A 24,138-nucleotide genomic window follows, 5' to 3' on the forward strand; every position below is an offset into this window, starting at 1 on the left:
AAAATGTACGTCCTTTTTTTCCCCACAAATAGAGCTTTCTTTTGGTTCTATTTGATCACCTCTTCGGTTTTTATTTTTTGCGCTATAAACAAAAATATAGCAACAATTTTGAAAAAAATGCAATATTTTTTACTTTTTGCTATAATAAATATCCCCCAAAAATATATAAAAAAACGTTTTTTTCCTCAGTTTAGGCCAATATGTATTCTTCTACATATTTTTGGTGAAAAAAAATTCAATAAGCATTTATCGATTGGTTTGCGCAAAAGTTATAGCGTCTATAAAATAGGGGATAGTTTTATGGCATTTTTATTAATATTTAATATTTTTTTTTTACTAGTGGCGGCGATCAGCGTTTTTTTATGCCGGACACATCGCACACTTTTGACACATTTTTGGGACCATTGTAATTTTTACAGCGATCAGTTCTATAAAAATGCACTGTTACTGTGAAATGACACTGGCAGTGAAGGCGTTAACCACTAGGTGACGCTGTAGGGGTTTAGTGTGCCCTAGTGAGTGTTTCTTACTGTGGGGGGGTGGGCTGTGTGTGACAAGACAGTCATCCCCGCTTCCGATTACAGGAAGCGGTGATCACTGTCATTGTCACTAGGCAGAAAGATGCTTGGTTACATTAGCATCTCCCCGCTCTATCTCTCCATGAGGCCATCGGGTTCACGGAGCTTGTGGCGGGGCACGTGAGCGCCCCGCCGGCATGGCGCACGCGTGCACATTAGCGCTTCCTTAAAGGGGACGTATATATATGTCTTTCTGCCCAGGAGTGCCATTGTGTCAACGTATATATGCGTGCGGTGGTCGGGAAGCAGTTAAGTAAATGTTGGGCGCTTTAATTATTTAACAGGTTCTAACATATTTCTGTGACTCCTGTGGAAAGTCTTTGCACCTGGACCCTTGTCTTTACCCACATGGTGCTGACATCAAAAATGGGGTTGACTTTCACAGCTGGGTGGGTGCAAAAGGAGCAGGGAGACCTCCTGATTTGTCCTTTTCATGACTAGAGTGAGGGGAAGGCAGAGCTTTTAACATCTGTGAGAGGAGCATTCTGTTAGTTGAATTAACCGCCTGTCCACCGCCTCATGCAGATATACTGCGGCATAATGGCACGGCTGCACAAAACCCCGTATGGGTACATTGTCCTTTTTAAGATCTTGTGCACGAGAGCCAGCACGGGGATTTGTGTATGTAAACACTAGGGATGAGCTTCGTGTTCGAAATTAATTACACATGCCCGCCGCAAGCTCCGTGAACCCGATCGTCTCACGGAGAGATAGAGCGGGGAGATGCTAATGTAACCAATACGAACGTTATGGGCCGTTCGTGACAAATTCGAGTGGCTTTTCACGGCCCATAATTCACTGCGGCATCGCAGTATATTTCTGGCTGATGATTGGCCAAGCATGCACTATGACCCGCATGCTTGGCCAATCACAGCTTGCAAAAAATGGAGAGCCATAATTTGCCAAAGCCAGGGTGGCTTTGGCCAATTATGGCTCAGGGGGTTTAGTACACGCCTCACACTATAAAAGGCTGCCTGCAAGTCGGCCTTGTGCAGTGTTTTGCGGTGGTTAAGACAGAGAGAGAGTGTCATTTATTGCAGGCAGGCAGGCTAGTCAGTTAGAGTTACAGTGTGTAGAGGATATATATGCATCCCAGGTGTTGTATATATACTTGTACACTGTATTGAGTTTAGCTAGACCCGCTTTTCCTAATTTACTGACAGGCGGGCAGGTGATTGTACTAGCTGCAGTATTCTCATGTGGTGTACTGTCTGTGTCCTCTGCAGTGTGCACCTAAAGCTACATGGTGTGTGTACTGTCCGTGTCCTCTGCACATTGTGCACCTAACGTAAAGCTGGTGTTTCTCATATTTACTCCTAGAGGCAGGGATCTGCTCATATTAATACTACAGGCAGAGGATATTGCTGCAAGTACTTTCACGTGGTGTACTGTCTGTGTCCTCTGCAGTGTGCACCTAAAGCTACGTGGTGTGTGTACTGTCTGTGTCTGTGCTATTTTTCTCAATGATTTTCATCCATATTGCAGGGACCAGACATTACATTAAAGCCGCAAGCAGTTTTAAATTACTTTTTTCTTATAGTAATCTCATTTTGTGCAAGGACAGTTCTAAACATGTGCCACTTCACAGGCATAGTATAGACACCCAGCAGGTATGATATTTAAAGGAATTTTTCAATTTTTGTTTCACTTCAAGCATCATTAAAATCACTGCTCCCGAAAAAAACGACAGTTTTTAAAACTTTTTTTACATTGATACATGTTCCCTGGGGCAAGACCTGGGTTCTCAAACTTGTTTTACGACAATAACTTGCATATTAGGCTTTAAAATTAGCACTTTTGAATTTGAACGTTCGAGTCCCATAGACTTCAATGGGGTTCTAAATGTTCGCGCAAAAACATTCGGTCCGTTCCAAGGTTCTGGTGCAAACCGAACGGGGGGGGGGGGGCGTTCGGCTCATCCCTAGTAAACACACGAATCCCTGTTATGTCAGGGGAGAGAAGACCTATAATTTGTTGCTACTAAGTAGGAACAACGTTAGGTCTCCTCCCCCAGTCAGTCCTATCCCCATACACTTAGAACACACTGGGGAACACACATTTAACTCCTTGATTGCCCCCTAGTATTAACCCCTTCCCTACCAGTGACATTTACACAGTAATCACACACTTTTATAGCACTGATTACTGTATAAATGTCAATGGTCCAAAAAATGTGTCAAAGGTGTCGAAGAGGTAATGGTGCAACCCAGCTGTTAGACTCATCCTGGAAGAATTCTTTGTCCATTATTTTGATGAACTCTCTATCTACAACTGACAAGGCTATTTTGTTGTCATTGCTTGTAGTACACAACACTGTGGTACCTAGATTGTCGTCACAAAGGATAGAAGTGATGTCAGGTACTTGGATGATGTCAGGAGGCTTCTCTTTTACTTCATAATGGCGAGGGCACTGTTTGTAGTTTTTAAGGAGTGGATCTGGGATGACATAAGCATTATATCCAAGCATACGTCACCCACGATTACTTAGCCTAGATCAAGTTTTTGTGTGTAAGGGGCATCATCAGGTCCATTGCACTGCTTGCGTACTGTTGTATGTACTCTGAGAATGTCTCTTCCTAGCAAGATCAAGTTTTCAGCATTCATGTCCATTGCAAGAATCTCATTAACAAGGTGCCTTAAAGGGGTTGTAAAGGTAAAAAATGTTTTCCCTAAATAGCTTCCTTTACCTTGGTGCAGTCCTCCTTCACTTACCTCATCCTTCGATTTTGCTTTTAAATGTCCTTATTTCTTATGAGAAATCCTCATTTCCTGTTCTTCTGTCTGTAACTACACACAGTAATGTGAGGCTTTCTCCCTGGTGTGGAGAAAACCTCTTGAGGGGGATGGGGCGAGCAGGAGTGTCAGGACGCCCACTAACACACAGCTCCTTTCTCTATCTGCAAAGTAGAGAGCGTCCTGACTCTTCTGCTTGCCCCCTCCTCCCTCAAGAGTCTTTCTCCACACCAGGGAGAAAGCCTTGCATTACTGTGTTTAGTTACAGACAGAAGAACAGGAAGTGAGGATTTCTCATAAGAAATAAGCACATTTAAAAGCAAAATCGAAGGATGAGGTAAGTGAAGGAGGACTGCACTTAGGTAAAGGAAGCTATTTAGGGAAAACATTTTTTACCTTTACAACCCCTTTACGTGAGGATGGTGATATGCAGCCTCTGGAGTAAGAATTTATTCCCTTTCGTCTGGTATCTGGTCACACTCAACTAATGTCGGTAGGGGTATGCCCTCTTCCTTATTGATATGAGAGACCATGAAGCCATCGGCCCTTCTGTCGAAGGTCTCTTCACGACCAGAACAGGTTTTGAGAGTATATGGTGATGCATGTCCATCTATGCCAAAGATCTCAAAGAAGGCTTAACCAGGGATCTGTTGCTCTGCTCATCTATTATGGCATACATCCTAATAGCTTCCTCAGGTTTGCCCTTTGGGTATATCTTGACTAGGCATATCTTAGCACAGCATTTGTAATCTAATGCCGCATACAGACGATTGGACATTCCGACAACAAAACCGTGGATACATTTCTGACGGATGTTGGCTCAAACTTGTCTTGCATACATACACGGTCACACAATTATTGTTGGAAATTCCGAATGTCAAGAACGCAGTGACGTACAACACTATGACGAGCTGAGAAAAATGAATTCCGAGCATGCGTCGATTTGATTCCCAGCATGCGTAGAATTTGTGTGCGTTGAATTGTGTACACACAGTTGGAACCTGCTCTCAAATTTTTGTTGTTGGAAATTCCGACAGCAAATGTCCAATGGAGCATACACTCAGTCGAAATTTCTGACAAGCTCACTTTGAACATTTGTTGTCGTAAATTCCGACCGTGTGTACGCGGCATTAGTCTTCTCCACAGACTTCTGTGCATGAAGAGGAAACAGCTGTGGCTGGAGCATGACCTTGTTGCTCCCTGCCATGATTTGAGACAAGGCTGGAGGTAGGAGGCTGCTGTGAATTGTCTGAAGGTGGGCCCGGATGCATAGCTGTAACATGTCTGTCGCTACTGCATTCTATGCAATTGATGACAACTTTACAGTCTTTAGCAAAATGTCCATAACATGCACAGCACCTGTAGCATATTCCAAGTTTCTGAAGAATCTCCTTGTACTCTTGTAACGTCTTTGCCCTAAGCCCACATTTTTTTAGGGGGTGAGGCTTCTTGTAAACAGGGCACTGACGATTAGGGTCTTTATCTCTGTCACCCGAATCGCTCTGGTGAACAGGAGAGGATACGGGTGGTGAGATGTCTGTCCTTTTAACAGATATTGCTCTATTAAATACAAAAAGATACTTGGTGGGCACACCCAAAAAATGCTATACATCTAAGCTGGTGCTGCTATAAGACCAAATACAGTACAAAACAGATTATAGCGCACACATGCAAAAATGACATTTATCCTGCAAGGCTAGTTAAAAACACCTGAACATATTCAAAAATACGGGGGTTTGGTCACACTATATAGTCATATAGTGCTAAGCCCACTTACTGCGACAAAGTACCCCGAATTAGTGGGTCCTACCCTAGTAATAGAATGAAAGAACCTGGGTCTCAACCATGGGAGATATACTCCTCTATGTGGGAGAACTGAAGGGATTCTTCCTATACAATGGTGGCCACTAATGTGAGGTAATGAAGAGGGGGAGGGGTGCTCCAGCCAAGAGACCTGGTCAGGGTCTATACAAAATACAAAAAGATACTTGGTGGGCACACCCAAAAAATGCTATACATCTAAGCTGGTGCTGCTATAAGACCAAATACAGTACAAAACAGATTATAGCGCACACATGCAAAAATGACATTTATCCTGCAAGGCTAGTTAAAAACACCTGAACATATTCAAAAATACGGGGGTTTGGTCACACTATATAGTCATATAGTGCTAAGCCCACTTACTGCGACAAAGTACCCCGAATTAGTGGGTCCTACCCTAGTAATAGAATGAAAGAACCTGGGTCTCAACCATGGGAGATATACTCCTCTATGTGGGAGAACTGAAGGGATTCTTCCTATACAATGGTGGCCACTAATGTGAGGTAATGAAGAGGGGGAGGGGTGCTCCAGCCAAGAGACCTGGTCAGGGTCTATACAAAATACAAAAAGATACTTGGTGGGCACACCCAAAAAATGCTATACATCTAAGCTGGTGCTGCTATAAGACCAAATACAGTACAAAACAGATTATAGCGCACACATGCAAAAATGACATTTATCCTGCAAGGCTAGTTAAAAACACCTGAACATATTCAAAAATACGGGGGTTTGGTCACACTATATAGTCATATAGTGCTAAGCCCACTTACTGCGACAAAGTACCCCGAATTAGTGGGTCCTACCCTAGTAATAGAATGAAAGAACCTGGGTCTCAACCATGGGAGATATACTCCTCTATGTGGGAGAACTGAAGGGATTCTTCCTATACAATGGTGGCCACTAATGTGAGGTAATGAAGAGGGGGAGGGGTGCTCCAGCCAAGAGACCTGGTCAGGGTCTATACAAAATACAAAAAGATACTTGGTGGGCACACCCAAAAAATGCTATACATCTAAGCTGGTGCTGCTATAAGACCAAATACAGTACAAAACAGATTATAGCGCACACATGCAAAAATGACATTTATCCTGCAAGGCTAGTTAAAAACACCTGAACATATTCAAAAATACGGGGGTTTGGTCACACTATATAGTCATATAGTGCTAAGCCCACTTACTGCGACAAAGTACCCCGAATTAGTGGGTCCTACCCTAGTAATAGAATGAAAGAACCTGGGTCTCAACCATGGGAGATATACTCCTCTATGTGGGAGAACTGAAGGGATTCTTCCTATACAATGGTGGCCACTAATGTGAGGTAATGAAGAGGGGGAGGGGTGCTCCAGCCAAGAGACCTGGTCAGGGTCTATACAAAATACAAAAAGATACTTGGTGGGCACACCCAAAAAATGCTATACATCTAAGCTGGTGCTGCTATAAGACCAAATACAGTACAAAACAGATTATAGCGCACACATGCAAAAATGACATTTATCCTGCAAGGCTAGTTAAAAACACCTGAACATATTCAAAAATACGGGGGTTTGGTCACACTATATAGTCATATAGTGCTAAGCCCACTTACTGCGACAAAGTACCCCGAATTAGTGGGTCCTACCCTAGTAATAGAATGAAAGAACCTGGGTCTCAACCATGGGAGATATACTCCTCTATGTGGGAGAACTGAAGGGATTCTTCCTATACAATGGTGGCCACTAATGTGAGGTAATGAAGAGGGGGAGGGGTGCTCCAGCCAAGAGACCTGGTCAGGGTCTATACAAAATACAAAAAGATACTTGGTGGGCACACCCAAAAAATGCTATACATCTAAGCTGGTGCTGCTATAAGACCAAATACAGTACAAAACAGATTATAGCGCACACATGCAAAAATGACATTTATCCTGCAAGGCTAGTTAAAAACACCTGAACATATTCAAAAATACGGGGGTTTGGTCACACTATATAGTCATATAGTGCTAAGCCCACTTACTGCGACAAAGTACCCCGAATTAGTGGGTCCTACCCTAGTAATAGAATGAAAGAACCTGGGTCTCAACCATGGGAGATATACTCCTCTATGTGGGAGAACTGAAGGGATTCTTCCTATACAATGGTGGCCACTAATGTGAGGTAATGAAGAGGGGGAGGGGTGCTCCAGCCAAGAGACCTGGTCAGGGTCTATACAAAATACAAAAAGATACTTGGTGGGCACACCCAAAAAATGCTATACATCTAAGCTGGTGCTGCTATAAGACCAAATACAGTACAAAACAGATTATAGCGCACACATGCAAAAATGACATTTATCCTGCAAGGCTAGTTAAAAACACCTGAACATATTCAAAAATACGGGGGTTTGGTCACACTATATAGTCATATAGTGCTAAGCCCACTTACTGCGACAAAGTACCCCGAATTAGTGGGTCCTACCCTAGTAATAGAATGAAAGAACCTGGGTCTCAACCATGGGAGATATACTCCTCTATGTGGGAGAACTGAAGGGATTCTTCCTATACAATGGTGGCCACTAATGTGAGGTAATGAAGAGGGGGAGGGGTGCTCCAGCCAAGAGACCTGGTCAGGGTCTATACAAAATACAAAAAGATACTTGGTGGGCACACCCAAAAAATGCTATACATCTAAGCTGGTGCTGCTATAAGACCAAATACAGTACAAAACAGATTATAGCGCACACATGCAAAAATGACATTTATCCTGCAAGGCTAGTTAAAAACACCTGAACATATTCAAAAATACGGGGGTTTGGTCACACTATATAGTCATATAGTGCTAAGCCCACTTACTGCGACAAAGTACCCCGAATTAGTGGGTCCTACCCTAGTAATAGAATGAAAGAACCTGGGTCTCAACCATGGGAGATATACTCCTCTATGTGGGAGAACTGAAGGGATTCTTCCTATACAATGGTGGCCACTAATGTGAGGTAATGAAGAGGGGGAGGGGTGCTCCAGCCAAGAGACCTGGTCAGGGTCTATACAAAATACAAAAAGATACTTGGTGGGCACACCCAAAAAATGCTATACATCTAAGCTGGTGCTGCTATAAGACCAAATACAGTACAAAACAGATTATAGCGCACACATGCAAAAATGACATTTATCCTGCAAGGCTAGTTAAAAACACCTGAACATATTCAAAAATACGGGGGTTTGGTCACACTATATAGTCATATAGTGCTAAGCCCACTTACTGCGACAAAGTACCCCGAATTAGTGGGTCCTACCCTAGTAATAGAATGAAAGAACCTGGGTCTCAACCATGGGAGATATACTCCTCTATGTGGGAGAACTGAAGGGATTCTTCCTATACAATGGTGGCCACTAATGTGAGGTAATGAAGAGGGGGAGGGGTGCTCCAGCCAAGAGACCTGGTCAGGGTCTATACAAAATACAAAAAGATACTTGGTGGGCACACCCAAAAAATGCTATACATCTAAGCTGGTGCTGCTATAAGACCAAATACAGTACAAAACAGATTATAGCGCACACATGCAAAAATGACATTTATCCTGCAAGGCTAGTTAAAAACACCTGAACATATTCAAAAATACGGGGGTTTGGTCACACTATATAGTCATATAGTGCTAAGCCCACTTACTGCGACAAAGTACCCCGAATTAGTGGGTCCTACCCTAGTAATAGAATGAAAGAACCTGGGTCTCAACCATGGGAGATATACTCCTCTATGTGGGAGAACTGAAGGGATTCTTCCTATACAATGGTGGCCACTAATGTGAGGTAATGAAGAGGGGGAGGGGTGCTCCAGCCAAGAGACCTGGTCAGGGTCTATACAAAATACAAAAAGATACTTGGTGGGCACACCCAAAAAATGCTATACATCTAAGCTGGTGCTGCTATAAGACCAAATACAGTACAAAACAGATTATAGCGCACACATGCAAAAATGACATTTATCCTGCAAGGCTAGTTAAAAACACCTGAACATATTCAAAAATACGGGGGTTTGGTCACACTATATAGTCATATAGTGCTAAGCCCACTTACTGCGACAAAGTACCCCGAATTAGTGGGTCCTACCCTAGTAATAGAATGAAAGAACCTGGGTCTCAACCATGGGAGATATACTCCTCTATGTGGGAGAACTGAAGGGATTCTTCCTATACAATGGTGGCCACTAATGTGAGGTAATGAAGAGGGGGAGGGGTGCTCCAGCCAAGAGACCTGGTCAGGGTCTATACAAAATACAAAAAGATACTTGGTGGGCACACCCAAAAAATGCTATACATCTAAGCTGGTGCTGCTATAAGACCAAATACAGTACAAAACAGATTATAGCGCACACATGCAAAAATGACATTTATCCTGCAAGGCTAGTTAAAAACACCTGAACATATTCAAAAATACGGGGGTTTGGTCACACTATATAGTCATATAGTGCTAAGCCCACTTACTGCGACAAAGTACCCCGAATTAGTGGGTCCTACCCTAGTAATAGAATGAAAGAACCTGGGTCTCAACCATGGGAGATATACTCCTCTATGTGGGAGAACTGAAGGGATTCTTCCTATACAATGGTGGCCACTAATGTGAGGTAATGAAGAGGGGGAGGGGTGCTCCAGCCAAGAGACCTGGTCAGGGTCTATACAAAATACAAAAAGATACTTGGTGGGCACACCCAAAAAATGCTATACATCTAAGCTGGTGCTGCTATAAGACCAAATACAGTACAAAACAGATTATAGCGCACACATGCAAAAATGACATTTATCCTGCAAGGCTAGTTAAAAACACCTGAACATATTCAAAAATACGGGGGTTTGGTCACACTATATAGTCATATAGTGCTAAGCCCACTTACTGCGACAAAGTACCCCGAATTAGTGGGTCCTACCCTAGTAATAGAATGAAAGAACCTGGGTCTCAACCATGGGAGATATACTCCTCTATGTGGGAGAACTGAAGGGATTCTTCCTATACAATGGTGGCCACTAATGTGAGGTAATGAAGAGGGGGAGGGGTGCTCCAGCCAAGAGACCTGGTCAGGGTCTATACAAAATACAAAAAGATACTTGGTGGGCACACCCAAAAAATGCTATACATCTAAGCTGGTGCTGCTATAAGACCAAATACAGTACAAAACAGATTATAGCGCACACATGCAAAAATGACATTTATCCTGCAAGGCTAGTTAAAAACACCTGAACATATTCAAAAATACGGGGGTTTGGTCACACTATATAGTCATATAGTGCTAAGCCCACTTACTGCGACAAAGTACCCCGAATTAGTGTTTTTAACTAGCCTTGCAGGATAAATGTCATTTTTGCATGTGTGCGCTATAATCTGTTTTGTACTGTATTTGGTCTTATAGCAGCACCAGCTTAGATGTATAGCATTTTTTGGGTGTGCCCACCAAGTATCTTTTTGTATTTTGTATAGACCCTGACCAGGTCTCTTGGCTGGAGCACCCCTCCCCCTCTTCATTACCTCACATTAGTGGCCACCATTGTATAGGAAGAATCCCTTCAGTTCTCCCACATAGAGGAGTATATCTCCCATGGTTGAGACCCAGGTTCTTTCATTCTATTACTAGGGTAGGACCCACTAATTCGGGGTACTTTGTCGCAGTAAGTGGGCTTAGCACTATATGACTATATAGTGTGACCAAACCCCCGTATTTTTGAATATGTTCAGGTGTTTTTAACTAGCCTTGCAGGATAAATGTCATTTTTGCATGTGTGCGCTATAATCTGTTTTGTACTGTATTTGGTCTTATAGCAGCACCAGCTTAGATGTATAGCATTTTTTGGGTGTGCCCACCAAGTATCTTTTTGTATTTTGTATAGACCCTGACCAGGTCTCTTGGCTGGAGCACCCCTCCCCCTCTTCATTACCTCACATTAGTGGCCACCATTGTATAGGAAGAATCCCTTCAGTTCTCCCACATAGAGGAGTATATCTCCCATGGTTGAGACCCAGGTTCTTTCATTCTATTACTAGGGTAGGACCCACTAATTCGGGGTACTTTGTCGCAGTAAGTGGGCTTAGCACTATATGACTATATAGTGTGACCAAACCCCCGTATTTTTGAATATGTTCAGGTGTTTTTAACTAGCCTTGCAGGATAAATGTCATTTTTGCATGTGTGCGCTATAATCTGTTTTGTATTGCTCTATTAAAGTCTCTACATTTAGCTGCTGTCTTATCATACCTTGATGAAGATGATGATGATGAAGCAGGCAAGTTGGGTTCACTGGGGTCGTTTCTCGTCCAGGCTTGATCACTGATGAACCTGCAAAAATATGCGAATTGAGGAAAAGATATGTTATAGTCTCTTTTGTACCTTGAGCCCTGTTGTGCTCATTTCTCTTGCAGGACATATGGCAGTTTAAACACCACTGGATTGACACCATGAGCAGAGTCCAGGAAGCTTAGTCCAGGTAGACGGGGGTCTGTCTTTGCCAACTCCAGCTCCATGAGAAGGTCACTCAGATCTTGGAGCTTGAGATAGTCTTTGTTCCCTATTTTTGGGGAGTTTTGCAGTCTCTTGAATAGAGCGCTCTCTATGGCCTCAGAGCTACCATAGGCTTGCTCAAGTCTTGCCCATGTAGCAACAAGACCTGCATCTGGGTGGTCAACATGCACTGTTCTCAGTCTTTTAACACGATCTGCAGATTCTGGCCCCAGTTCCACCTTGGTAGTAAGGTTGAGATCAGCAATAGCAGCTTTGAAGGTTGATCTCGAGGCCCTGTAACTCTCTGGACAATCGTCAAACCTTGAGAGGGTAGTGTTAATGAGCTCACGGCGTACCATTTATCTGGCAAAGTCATTCAAGTCTGATCTCTCACTCTTTGGTGCCAAGGTAACTTGTGGAACCCCTTGGGTGTGAAATGTCTCTGGTGAAGTAGGGTGAGGTTTGCCTGGATAAAATGATGTTGCATGAGAATTTGACTGTGGTGTAATCCCTAAGACTTGTGCTGGCTGTGGCTTGAGCTGCGGCTTGTCACTGGAAGTCACCTTGTTTTCAACAAGATGTGGTTTGTTGCATAGATGCACTTGTGTTGTAGACTTGTAGCTAGATTCAGGTAGATGGGCGCATCTTTGTGCCGGCATAGCTCAACGTATATGCGCTACGCCGGCATAAGTCAGAGAGGTAAGTACATGATTCACAAAGCACTTGCTCTCCACGTTGCGCCGCCGTAACGTAAATGTGAAGGCGTAAGCTGGCGTAAGTGTAAGTGGGTGTGAACTTATGCAAATGATGGCCTGAGCGTGAAGCAGTGGATTACGCCCGGCGTATCTCCCACGGAGCATGCGCAGTGATGTCGACGTATGATCGCTTCCTTGTGCGCATGCTCACAACTATGCCGGCCAAACTTCCTGGTTTACGCCGGCCTAACGGCTTGCACCGAGAGCATAAATACGCCCAGACATGCGCCCGTCCGACGCAAAATTACATCCTGCTTTTTCCCCCCCTGAGCAAGGTAATTTTGCTTTTCTTTCTTAACTGCTCTCTTTTGCTGTGCTATGGCTGCTCCAGTCAGCAAGAGGAAACACAATTGTACTCCCCAGGAGAGGGCAATTGTGATTGCAGGCATGGAGAGATACGATACGTTCCTCCATGGTGCCCAGAGTCGGGATACCAGCCGCGCCAAGAAGCAGGAAATCTTGGACACCATCGCGACTCAAGTTAATGCCCTTGGCAATGCCACCCGCAAGTACCAAGGACATTAACAAAAAAATTCATGATTTGAAGCTCCGTGTGCGGGAGAAGCTGTCCGCCATTCGGAAGCACTAGAGTGGCACGGGGGGTGGACCACCCTGCAACATTGTTTTAACCCCGGATGAGGAGATGGTCGCCCGGTGTATCCAGAGGGAGCAGTTGGAGGGAGTTGAGGGCTTCGATTCCCGTGACGATACCTCGAGGACAGGTAAGTGTTTTATATTCCCTGTCCGGTGTGTAGCATGTGAGGGGGTGGAAGGGAACTTGTGACAAGTGTGTGGGTCCCCCAACATGTGACTGCTTTATGTCATCCACAGATGTGCAGGAGGGAGCGGGCCCATCTGCTGGCGGTGGCCGTCCCACCACATCGTCCCCGGAGCAGCCTCAGCAAGACCCCCAAGATCCAGCGGGGGAGGGGAGTGCCCACACCTCTCCTCTCGAGGAGGTGGTGGAGGGGTCGGTGGACCTAGGGCAGATAGGTCTGATAATAGAGGAGTCCAGTGTCCTGCCTGGGCCCTCTACCAACTCCCCTCCAATCAGGGGAAGCCCCTCTGTATCTGCCACCAGCAGGGGAACCACCTCAAGGGGCTCACCCTACACCCGATCGCAGGCATCTTCTGCCACAAGAAAGGCAACACGGAAGACCAGGGGTGTAGCTGTCAATGTCCAGGACCAAATAGCCCTGGACCAGAGCCAGCAGACCCGGCATATGGGGGATATAGCCGGGCACCTGCAGTAAAACACATCTCAACTATCTGTTTTTACCACCATCCTAACCACAAGTGAAGGAGCCCTAACGTACATTTTTTAAGCCTGGCTTTTCTGGTGATCCAAAAGCTTGTCGGGGCTTCATCAACCAGTGTTCAATTAATTTCAAGCTAGCGGCCCACCATTTCCCTACTGTTCATTTCAAGGTGGCATACATAATATCACTCCCTTCTGGGGAGGCTCTGGCTTGGGCCCTTTACTGTGAGAGCATCAAGATCATAGGATTTTCTGTCTTCCTGCAAGCTTTCCGTAAGACCTTCGATGTGCCTGGCAGGACCTCATCTGCTGCTGGAGCACTTCTTCGTCAAGGATACATGACTGTTGATCAGTATGCAGTTCAGTTTTGCACCTTGACCTCGGAGCTAGCATGGAATAATGAGGCCCTTATCGCAATTTTTGGCAAGGTTTAGCAGATTGCATTAAGGACGAGCTAGCTGGCAGATCCATATCCTCCACCCTGGATTACTTGCTTGCCCTTAGCATCCAAATTGATGTCCGCTTTCAGGAGCAAGGTCTGGAAAGGGCTTGTCCATGTCGTCGTCCCCCCCCCCGTGGATCATGTAACACCCATTTTCCTGGAGGCTCCTGAACACCCCATCTCTGCACCTCTGCCGGCATCTGAAGAACCTATGCAATTAGGACAGATACGCCTCATGCCACAAGAGTGATTGCATTGCCTGAAAGTCGGCCTATGCCTTTTTTCGGAACTCAGGGTCACATATTAAAGTCCTGTCCTATCCGCCCGAGAAAACCTTTAGATCTAGGTCCCTCGGAGAGAGGTGATCTAGACCAGAACCTGAATTCCGTCACTTTCCCTTGATCTGTCTTACCTGTCTCCATTCATTGGGCCCTGAACTCATATCAAGTAGCTGCATACAGTGGGGATCAAAAGTTTGGGCACCCCAGGTAAAAATTTGTATTAATGTGCATAACGAAGCCAAGGAAAGATGGAAAAATCTCCAAAAGGCATCAAATTACAGATAAGACATTCTTATTATATGTCAAAAAAAGTTAGATTTTATTTCCATCATTTACACTTTCAAAATTACAGAAAACAAAAAAATGGCGTCTGCAAAAGTTTGGGCACCCTGCAGAATTTATAGCATGCACTGCCCCCTTTGCAAAGCTGAGACCTGCCAGTGTCATAGATTGTTCTCAATCATCGTCTGGAAAGACCAGGTGATGTCAATCTCAAAGGTTTTAAATGCCCAGACTCATCTGACCTTGCCCCAACAATCAGCACTATGGGTTCTTCTAAGCCAGGGGTGTCCAAACTTTTTTCAAAGAGGGCCATATTTGATGAAGTGAACATGCGTGAGGGCCGACCATTTTGCCCAACATTCTTTGAACCATTAAAATTTGGTCTAAGTGTGTTCGTCCGAGCAACTAATACACTGCCCAACAAGAATTCTCTTGACTTTGTGGCTGTGTGGTGAAGAGATGAGCTTGGGTGTATTATTTGGATATACTGTATATATCTCTTTTGTGGCCCCAACGAATCCCCGAGCGCTGCTTAGGACTAAGGATGAGCTTGGGCATGTTATTTGTATGTACCGTATTTATCGGCGTATAACACGCACAGGCTTACCATTGAGATGAATGCAGCCTCACCATTGCCATGAATGCAGCCTTACCATTGCCATGAATGCAGCCTCACATGTGCCCTGAATGCAGCCTTACCATTGCCATCAGTACAGCCTGATTGATGCCCATCTGCAGCCTCGGAGGGGGCAGGAAAAGTGCCGTCAGACTACAAACAGGAGCATTTCTTGTTTACATGGTGGCCTCTTTAATACAAAGTCCCGCCTCCTATGATAAACAGAACAGTCATCCAATGGCATCTCAGGAAACAGGGCATCCTTTTACAGACGCCCCTGAGGAAACAGGAGATTCTCTTCATGTAATCTGACGGTGCATGTCCTGTCACCTCTGAGGCAGCGCCGATATATACTGTATATATCTTTTGTGGCCCCCAGGTCACAGGGCACATGTGAGGCTGCATTGATTATATATATCCAAATCCCCAGGGGGGGCCATATTAAATCACCAGGGGGGCCGCAACTGGCCCGCGGGCCGGACTTTGGACATGCCTGTTCTAAGCAGTTGTCTAGAAAACTGAAACTGAAAATAGTTGACGCTCACAAAGCTGGAGAAGGCTATAAGAAGATAGCAAAGCGTTTTCAGATGTCAATATCCTCTGTTTGGAATGTAATTAAGAAATGGCAGTCATCAGGAACAGTGGAAGTTAAAGCAAGATCTGGAAGACCAAGAAAAATATCAGACAGAACAGCTCGCAGGATTGTGAGAAAAGCAATTCAAAACCCACGTTTGACTGCACGATCCCTCCAGAAAGATCTGGCAGACACTGGAGTTGTGGTACACTATTCCACTATAAAGAGATACTTGTACAAATATGGTCTTCATGGAAGAGTCATCAGAAGAAAACCTCTTCTACGTCCTCACCACAAAAATCAGCGTTTGAACTTTGCAAATGAACATATAGACAAGCCTGATGCATTTTGAAAACAAGTTCTGTGAACCGATGAGGTTAAAATAAATTTTTTTGGCCAGAATGAGCAAAGGTACGCTTGGAGAAGAAAGGGCACAGAATTTAATGAAAAGAACCTCTGTCCAACTGTTAAGCATGGGGTGGATTCAGGGCTTTTTTTCTCAGACAACAGGTGCAGGAACTCCCCCTTTCTGAGTCACCCCTTTTCTCCGCCCCCTACCCACCTCCCAGTACCACCACTTTTAGACAATATAGAACCAAGTATTATTTTGTGATAATTTATATGGAATTTGGTAATGATATCAAGAAAAACAGTAAAATAGATCCCCTGCAGCCAGCAACAATAGATCCCCCTAACAACAATGGACCACCCACAACAAAATTTCCCCGCCAGCAACAATAGACTCACGGCAGCATCAACAGATCTCCGTACAGCCAGCATTAATAGACTCTCTGGCTGCCATCAACAATAGACCCCTCTCCCAACAGTAGATCTCTTTCAGCAACAACTGACCCAGCCCCAGCAACATAAGACCCCCCTAGAAACAATAGGTCCCCCACCAGCAACAATAAACCCCCCTGCAAAAATAGATCCACAGCAGTGAGCATCAATACCCTGCAGCACACCCCAGCATCCCTTGCTATTACATACAGTCAGTTCAGAAGGTGTCGAAACTGCGTTCCCCTCGCGTTCCCGCTGAAAAAAATCCCTGGGTGGATCAATCATGCTTTGGGGTTGTATTGCAGCCAGTGGCACAGGGAACATTTCACGAGTAGAAGGAAAAATGGATTCAATAACATTTCAGCAAATTTTGGATGGTAACTTGATGCCATCTGTGAAAAAAGTTAAAGAGAGGATGGCTTCTACAAATGGATAATGATTCTAAACACACCTCAAAATCCACAGGGGATTACATCAAAAGGCGTAAACTGAAGGTTTTGCCATGGCCTTCACAATCTCCTGACCTCAACATAATTGAAAATCTATGGATAGACCTTAACCCCCCTGACGGTAAACCCGAGCGTGACTCGGGGTTGGTTTTACATGTTAGGATCGGCAAACCCGAGTCACGCTCGGGCTGGACGGGCTTACCTTTCGCTGGATCCACAGGCTTGGTTTACTCACCTTGTCCCTGGATCCAGCGATGCCACCCGCTGTGTGAGCGAGCGGGACCTCCTCGCTCGATTCACAGTCCCCGTGTGACGCCGATCTCCGTTCCCTGCGACGTTACGACGCACGGGGACGGAGAACGGCGCCAAATTCAAAAAAGTAAACAAACACATTACATACAGTATACTGTAATCTTATAGATTACAGTACTGTATGTAAAAAATACACACCCCCCTTGTCCCTAGTGGTCTGCCCAGTGTCCTACATGTACTTTTATATAATAAAAAATGTCATTTCTGCCTAAAAACTGTAGATTGTCCAAAAGTGTCCCTTTATGTCAAAAATGGTTTTAGATCAGCTAGAAAACAGCGATAATAAATTATAATCACTTGCAGAAATGTGCGATAGCGATTTGCGGGGAAATTCGTCATAAAAAAAAAAATAATGACAGCGACAATTCTGCAACTGAGCAAATTTCAGTGATTTTGAGTTGATTACATTATTGAATAATTTTTATTATAATTATATTATTATTTGTTATAATTATTTATAATTATTTATTATAATTTATAATTTTGTTTTAAAAAAAAAATCATACCCGGGATGCCTACAAGACTCTTGCTTGGTCAGATTTAAGTGAGTTATTTCTAAAAATTACAGGCCTACAGTATAAAACGCCAATTTCCTTGCAAAATAAATGTACCGCTTTTGGTACGTAATTCCAGACAGAATCATACCGCCAGGGAGGTTAAAAAAGTGCATGACAGACAGCCCAGAAATCTCAAATAACTTGAAGACTTTTGTAAGGAAGAATGGGCAAAGATACCTAAAACAAGAATTGAAAGACTCTTGGCTGGCTACAAAAAGTGTTTACAAGCTGCGATACTTGCCAAAGGGGGCAGTACAAGATATTAACTCTGCAGGGTGCCCAAACTTTTGCAGATGCCATTTTTTGGTTTTCTGTAATTTTGAAAGTGTAAATGATGGAAATAAAATCTAACTTTTTTTGACATATTATAAGAATGTCTAATCTGTAATTTGATGCCTTTTGGAGATTTTTCCATCTTTCCTTGGCTTCGTTATGCACATTAATACAAATTTTTACCTGGGGTGCCCAAACTTTCGTTCTCCACTGTATGTAGACTCTGGGGCAGCCGTAAACTTCATGGAGCAGTCCTTGACTGCTGAATTGGACATTCCTCTCATTCCCTTGGCAAAGCCCATCTCGGTATCTGCAGTCGATGGCTCTACATTAGCCTTAGAACCCCTACGATTTAAAACTACCCCCATTACTATGCATGTTGGTGTTCTTCATCGTGATTCTTCCTAAGTCTTCTAATCCCATCATTCTTGGACTGCTGTGGCTGCAAAAACATTCGCCAAATATTAAGATTGGAACTCTGGTCAGGTGTTGTCATGGCATCAGACCTGTCTCTCAAAGGTGCTTCCACCTCTCTCTGTACCCGTGGCCAAGGTCACCACCTCTCTGATGCTCACTCAACATTATCAGACCTTCCCAGATGTCTTTTATAAAACAGCTGCTCCCCTTCCTACTCCCACTGTGCTGTCCACCTCTAGTTCCTTACCCTATTTGCTGCCTAAACTACCAGTCACTTTACTTACTGTATAGCTCAAAGCTCTATCTCAGCTATCATCTGGATGGGTAGAGGTCCCAACATCTGTGACTTCTGTACCACCTGAGGTCTCAGTTTCTGTCAGGTCACCTGCGGTCAGGTGACAGATGCACACCGTTAGGGTCAGGAGTGCACCGCTAAGGAAGTGGACCCTACGACTGACTGCTGCAGATTAAACACTGGGTGGTTAAGGAAGGCAGGTCCACTGGAGCACTAACAGGGATCCCACAGGGAGCTAGATCCTAAGATTCCCCAGGGCGTGTTATTTTAAGATTCAGCAGGTGTTCACCAGAGCCTCTAGTGGTCAGGATGGACTGGGCTGCAACTGGATCTAGTTTGCGGCCCCCAGAGTCCCCCAGCTCACGCTCACAGTAGGCTATAGATGGTAGAGGGGAAGCAGCAGCTCAGGATACAAGAGATAGTGAGGTGATAAGCCAAAGGTCGCGGCGACTAGCAGACAAGGATAAACCTTGGACACGCCAAAGGTAAAGGTCACAAGCAGACAGGGATAGTCGAGAACATGCCAAGATCGGTAAAACAGAGACAGACGTAGCTCATGGCAAGCAGGAACTCAAACACACAATAGCTTAACAAACACTGTTGATCAGCATGGCTGGCTTGCAGTGCACAGGTTAATATAGAGTTCCCTGATAGGGCCTGGGGTGGAGCCTTGCTAGAGGAGAGATTATTTAAGCAGCCAGGTGAGAGTGACTGGCCTCTAAGGAGGTAAGCTGACAGAAAAACATTACTGCATATCCATGATAGTTTCCTTACCCTGTCTGCTGAGACCCCAGCGCTCTTACTCCCTTCCCTAGTCCCCAAAAAGACTTGCAGCTGTAACTTCAGCGTGAATAACATTGAGTATCTTACTACAGTGGCACCTGAAAATTGCTGGGATATATTAAGCAGAAAGTGAACTTGTTCCCTGAATTTGATGTGTTGAAAAAATGTTTGTTGCGTATGAGGCTATGCAGCCGCAGATTGGGAAGCTGGTCAGAGTTGATGGAAAGGTGGATGGAGCCAAATACAGGGCAATCTTAAAAGAAAACCTGTTAGAGTCTGCAAAAGACTTGAGACGGAGGTTTACCTTTCAGTGGGACAACAACCCTAAATATACAGCCGAGCTACAATGGAATGATTTAGATCAAAGCATATTCATGTGTTAGAATTGTCCAGCCAAAGTCCAGACCTAAATCCAATTGAGAATCTGTGGCTAGACTTGAAAATTGCTGTTCACAGACACTTTCCATCCAATCTGACAGTGCTTGAGCTATTTTGCAAAGAAGAATGGGCAAAAATTTCACTCTCTAGATGTGTAAAGCTGGTAGAGACTTCCCCAAAAAGACTTGCAGCTGTAACGTCAGCGTGAATAACATTGATTATCTTATTACAGTGGCACCTGAAAATGCTGACATATATTAGGCAGCAAGTGAACTTGTTCCCTGAATTTGATGTGTTGAAAAAATGGGCAAGCATAAGAATTTGAGTGACTCTTACAAGTACCAAATTGTAATGACTGGACAACTGGTCACATCAACTCCAAAACTGCATCCCTTGTGGGATGTTCCTGGTTTGCAATGGTCAGGACCCACCAAAAGTGATCCAAGGAGAGAAAACCTGTGAACCGACAACATGATTTTGGACAGCCAAGACTCACTGATGCACATGGGGAGCGAAGACCAGTCCATGTAGTTGGATCCAATAGAAGAGCTACTATAGCTCAAATTGCTGAAACATGTATTGCTGTTTCAATAGAAAGGTGTCAAAACTCAGTGTATCGCAGTATTTTGCATATGCGCAGACTGGTCAGGATGCCCATGCTAACCCATGTCCACAGCCAAAAGTGCCAACTATGGGAACGTGAACATCAAAACTGAACCACAGAAGCAATAGAAGAAGGTGGCCTCATTGAATGAATTCAAGAATGGTTTGAAGAACCCAACAACAGATTCCAGGTGTTGCCTTGGCCTCCAAATCCTTCAGATCTCAGTCCTTCAATCATCTTTGGGATGTGCTGGAAAAACAAGTTCAATCCATGGAGGCCTCACAACCTACAGGACTTAAGGGATCTGCTACTGACAACTTGGTTCCAGATACTACAGTATATCTTCAGAGGTCTAGAGGAGTCCATGCCTCAAATGATTATGGTGGGTATTTACCTGTTCAGTGTATATACAGTATGTTTATGTAATGTAAATAACCCCATCTCTTTATTTGTCTATGTATCACAGATACCCACCTCTGTCCTGAAGAAGTGAATTCTTTCATGAAATGTGTTAAGAATAATTACAGGCTCTCCATCATAAGTTTAAACTTTGTGAATGATGAATAATTATCTTGCTGTGAGAATAATTACAGCCTCCCTATCATAAGCTGATACTGTATAAATTATGTATTATCATACCTTGCTGTATATACAGTAGATTATGATTAATGAGTGGTAGGCTAAAAGATAAATGACAAATATTGTTTTAAGACTTTTTTGGGGATGTGTTTGATTGGATTTTTATTAAAATCAATAGAGTGTTTTTAACACATATTTTATTCTTCCATACAATTTGTACTTCAAAAGTCTTGCTATTTTGTTTTGGGCTTTAATTAGGCGATGAATATGGACATGCAGGACAGAGGGAAAACTAGTCTATGGAGATATACATGCAAGGCAGCTTAAATTGTGTAGTTATAGTTCACACTAGGCTATGGAAATAGACATGCAGGGCAGATTATATTATGAAGTTATAGAGCACACTAGGCTATGGAGATGGACATGCAAGGCAGCTTAAATTGTGTAGTTATACTAGGGTATGGAAACGGACATGCAGGGAAGACTATATTATGAAGCTAAAGAGCACACTAGGCTATGGGGATGGACATGCAGGGCCGATTATATTATGTTGTTATAGGGCACATTAGGCTATGGAGATGGACATGCAGAGCCAATTATATTATTTGCTTATAAGGCACACTAGGCTATGGAGATGGACATGCAGGGCAGATTATATTATGACGTTGTAGTGCACACTAGGCTATGGAGATATATATGCAGGACAGATTATATTATGTAATTATAAAGCACACTAGGCTATGGAGATGGACATGCAGGTACACTATGCCATGGAGATGGACATGCAGGGCCAATTATATTATTTAATTATAAATCACACTAGGCTATGGAAATGGGCATGCAGGGCAGGTTATATTATGAAGTTGTAGAGCACACTAGGTCATGGAGATATATATGCAGGGCAGATTGTATTATGTAGTTATAATCGCACACTAGGCTATGGAGATAGACATGCAGGGCCAATTATATTATTTACTTATAAGGCACACTAGGCTATGGAGATGGACATGCAGGGCAGATTATATTAAGAAGTTGTAGAGCACACTAGGCTATGGGGATATATATGCAGGGCAGATTATATTATGTAGTTATAATTGCACACTAGGCTATGGAGATGGACATGCAGGGCAGAGTGTACTATGTCATTATAGGCCACACTATAGGCCATGCTGGACTATGGAGAAGGATATGCAGGGCAGAGTGTACTATGTCATTATAGGCCACACTGTAGGCCACGCTAGGCTATGGAGATGGAAATGCAGGGCAGAGTGTACTATGTCATTATAGGCCACATTAGGCTATGAAGATGGACATGCAGGGCAGATGCACATGTAGTGGAGCCTTGTGTTATACGTTGGTTATTGAAGGCAGCTTACCCAAAATAGTATCATGATGTTAGATTTGCAAAGACTACACATGCTACAAAAACTTACAATACAGTGTGCATTTAAAACACCTATTTATTATCATATAACATTAATATGCATTGCATTTAATAATGAATAATCTCCTTCTATAATTGGATTGTGCTATTGCCTTCTACTAAATGATAAAGTGATAAAACAGTTTATTATTTACTGTGTTTTTAAATTCTAAGATTTGTATATAGAAGCTTTATGACTATTAACTAATTACAATAAGAACTGATTACACTGTTAGGCCTCTTTCACACGGGACAGATCCGTGATGATCCGCCCCGTGAACCTCCACTTGCTCAGCGGGGATCGCTTCGTTGATCCCCGCTGAGCCACCGGATGACATGGCGGGCCTCGCACACTGTGCAGGGACCGCCCTGTTAGATCTCCGCTCTCCCCTATGGGGGGATCGGATGAACACGGACCGTCTGTCCGTGTTCATCCGATCCACAGACGGGTGGAAAAATAGGGTTTTCCTCCGTCTGCAGAATCGGAGGATTGCGGAACCGGGTGAGATCGGATGTCAGCGGATATTCATCCGCTGACACCCGCAATCTCATAGGGACCAATGTATGTCCCTTTTTCATCCGTACACGGATGGATGAAAAAGCGGACAAATGGTCCGCCCGTGTGAAAGAGCCCTAAATCGAAGCTTCAGAACTTCATTCCACTCAGGAATATGGGATCACGACATAGCTACTCCAGATTAGCAGGTGGTTCATTTATGTAGAGAAAATGAATTACCCATGTTTTTAGAGTAAACATACTCTAGGCAGCTGGCAGTCTCACATCCTAATAAATGCAATTACAAAAGTCCTGCTTTAGCTTTAATTTCCACTAGCACATGCTTAATCTTCTTGTCCTTATTGATCTGTCACTAAAGAGGAATTAATGTCACTCCTTATCCATCGGTTACACTAAGGTGAGGAGTTCACTACTTCTCCACTCTCCTTTATGTTTAAAGCATGAGCAAGGTGAAAAATTAAACTGTATACCACAAGGCTAGGAAATTCCTCACCCTGGGCTCCTGTGTGGATAATAGTACAGGTATAGCTTAAAGGAAACCTGCGTGGAAAGGAATGTGAAGACCGCTATTATTGACCTTCTTCTGAAAATACTTGATACCGAGAGCCAATGACCAAGAACGGTCATGCAGCTAGTGAAGTCAGAACTTCTGATCTGACTACTTTCAACTTTTGGACTAAAGCCATGCATCTAGAATTTTTCTGTGAGTCCAGCAATGTCAAGATATAATAACAATATTAATAATAGTAATTTCATAATAGAAGCTTCCTTCAACAAATTGTAAAATAAACCACTAGAAGATTTTTGCTAAATAAGATTACACTTTGCTTAAGCCCATTTACAACTAGTAAAGCAAAGAGCAGTAATCCATAGAAACCAATCAGAAGGAATGTTTCACTGATCACTTTAATCAGCTGATATCTAATTTGCTGTCGTAGCATCCTGTACTTTAAACTAGATTTTTAGTAGGTTAGATTTCTCCATATACATATTTG

The sequence above is a fragment of the Rana temporaria genome, chromosome 10, assembly GCF_905171775.1.
Source record: "Rana temporaria chromosome 10, aRanTem1.1, whole genome shotgun sequence".
NCBI classification, from domain to species: Eukaryota; Metazoa; Chordata; class Amphibia; order Anura; family Ranidae; genus Rana; species Rana temporaria.